Raw genomic sequence first — 2894 nt, 5'->3', positions numbered from 1 at the left:
CTGCTTAACTGGGGTTATTTTGTTCTTTTTCTAGGTAATCTAGATGGGAGCTTACATTGTATATTTGATATTTTTCTTCTTTTCTAATGTATTCATCTTAGTGCTATGATTTTCCTTCTTTACTACTGTTTTAGCTGTGTACCACAAATTTTTTTATGTTGTATTTTATTTCCATCTAGTTCAATGTATAGTGTTATTTTCCTTGAGATGTCCTCAATGACCACAGATTTAGAAATGTGTTACTTTGGGTTTCCAAGTGTCTGGTAATTCTCCTGTTATCTTGCCATTAATGATTTCTAACCTTATTCCACTGTGGCCAGATAATACATTCTATATGGTTTCAATTGTTTTTAGTTTGTTGAGATTTCTTTTATAGACCAGGATATAGTTATCTTGACATATGTTCTGTAGGCACTTGAAAAGAATGTATATTCTGCTGTGGTTGGACAGAGTGTTCTATAAATGTTAGTTGAATCCTGTTGTTGATGATATTGTTAAAATCTTCTATGTCATTACTTATTTAATGGCCACTAGCTCCTGGCAGGGATGATAATTTTGACTCCTTACTTGACCTTCTCTGATATCACCCTGGTGAGGGTGGGGCATGTCAAAGTTTGGTGGGGATGGAAGTCTAGGTTCCTCACTTGGCCTTTGCTCATGTGGCTAATGGTAGGGCCACATTTTTTTTTTTTTTTTCTGTTTGGTTGCAACAGAGCAGTTATATTTTTTTAAAAAAACTTCTGTCTTACTAAGCATCTCCTTTCTTTGTCCTCTGGCTAGAGAGAGCAGGTTTTTGCTAAGGTGTTTTGTTTGTTTTTTGGTCTACATCCATTGATGTTTCTGGGTTGCTGTTTTCTCCAACACCCTGTCTGGGACATATGAGTCAAAAGAAACTCAGAGAACTCACCATCATGTCATTCTTCATGTCCTGAGATCCCCAACTAGTCTCCTTTTTCTCTTCACTTTTTACAGTCCTCTTCTATTTGTTTTATATATAAATTCCACAATTTTTGTTAGATTTAGCAACATTTGTTTTATTTAGTTAGATTTGCTAAGTTTAGGTCATTTACCTTGGCGAATGAAATAGCAGAAGTGATACATGCCAGCTCAAAGATGGAGCTTTTACAGCCATCATGTGATTTCACCACCGTACTCTTCTTTTTTCCATGAAGAAGCAATATCCAGATAGAAGCTATGTTTTCCTGAATCTCAGACAGAAGTCAACATAGAAGGAGGCTGCAGGCACTCTACAGCTGTCATGTAATCTTAATGAGAAAGATATCTTTTTCTTGTTATTGTAAGCCACTGAGGCTTTGGAATTGCTTGCTATCACACCATACTCTTGCAAAACTGACTAATATACTCATGTTAAATAAGCATAACTACATTAAATTTTAACATTCCCTGAAACTTTCTAATAATTCAATCTGGAATTTTGTTGTTGTTTTATGTAAAACTTAAAAATATATACTTTATAAAAGAACAGTATTTTATATATTGTGGCAGAAACAAGACATTAATTTTCCAGTTTCTACTTTTTTGGTACCAATCCCATTTTCCAGTATTTCCCAAACATTGACAATACTACATCTAAGTGCAATTCATCTCATATAAGAAGGTAAATGGAGAAGACAGTAAGAAAGATAGAATGGCACTGTGTTTGGTGCCTTTAGACCTGGAGATAATTTCTACTAACAAATTGAATTGCACATTTCCTAGATAAGTATTTATTGACTTTATTTTTGAGTATCTGATAATGGGTCTTACATCCTCTGAAAATAAAATAATTCCAAAACTTTTAAATAAAATTTTCATATGATGTATCTATGTTATTGTATTATAAATGGATGTCTTTTATGAACATGAAATATGAAAATAATCTCTGTTATTTCATTTTTAGACAAAAAAGTCCACCTCTTAAAAATAAATGAAATAAATGTAAATTGTACAACTAAAACAGAGAGTAAATTTTAATGGAAAGGATGATGTCATGGGGCATGAATCAAATATTCAGATTATAAATTGTGGTTGACATGGCCAAACAAGTGTCAGTTTTGCAATCCAGTAGGTCAACATTTTCACCATATTTCTGTGTCAACACTTTCTATAAACCTTAACTCCAATCACTTCTCGCCTTTTGGCTATGATCAAGTGTAGTATCTGTTCTTATCAGTCTATAAACCTCGACTCCCAAAGATATATAAAAAGAAGTAGAATCTGAGCTCCTATAGGATTATCACATAAGATAAAAATGTTTGTGTTCAAGAAACACTAGAATTACTCAATATCTTTTAAATTGAATTTATGTTATGTCATTTCCTTTGCTACAAGTCAATGGAAGCTATATTTTGCAAGGTCTCCATTCTTGATATTATCTATGAGAAAAAAGAAAAATAAGACACATTGCAAGTTATGGTCACTTCTCAAAGTCATTCAAAAATTTTGTGTAGTTTCCTCAGTGTCTACAGATTTATTTTTAGGGATAACTTGATAATATTTTGTTACTTTTTACCAATGACTTTGTCATTTTTAATTTAATTTAATTTAATTTAAATTTTCATTTTAATTGGATTCTTTCACAATAAAGTATTCAAATATTTTATTGCTCATTATGATCCCTTCCAAAAGAACACATGGCCAAAAGACATCATCAAAAAAAAAAAAAAAAAGCAGGACCTGATTGAAGTGAAAAAATGACTTTTGTCATTTGGTCATTTTGTAAATAGATAAGACTTCTTTCAGGACTGGCAGCAATCTCTGCTACCGTTTGCGAAAACCAAGCTCTAAAGCAAAAAGTCACAATAAGTTGTGGATTTTCACCAAAGTACAAAAACAAAACATTTTATCAAATGTTAGAGTTTTTCAAATGTGCAAAAAGACCAAATTTTTCTAAT

The 2894-nt window shown here is 31.9% G+C and overlaps 1 pseudogene; it reads left to right on the top strand.

The window, feature by feature from the left end:
- Window positions 1-2122: 2122 nt before the first annotated feature.
- On the top strand, window positions 2123-2274 carry LOC115938586 (U2 spliceosomal RNA; annotated as a pseudogene).
- Window positions 2275-2894: the final 620 nt, after the last annotated feature.

This window comes from Leptonychotes weddellii, chromosome 4 (genome assembly GCF_054177405.1).
Source record: "Leptonychotes weddellii isolate Sample4059 chromosome 4, ASM5417740v2, whole genome shotgun sequence".
NCBI lineage: Eukaryota > Metazoa > Chordata > Mammalia > Carnivora > Phocidae > Leptonychotes > Leptonychotes weddellii.
This window is presented reverse-complemented; position numbering and strand designations above follow the sequence as displayed.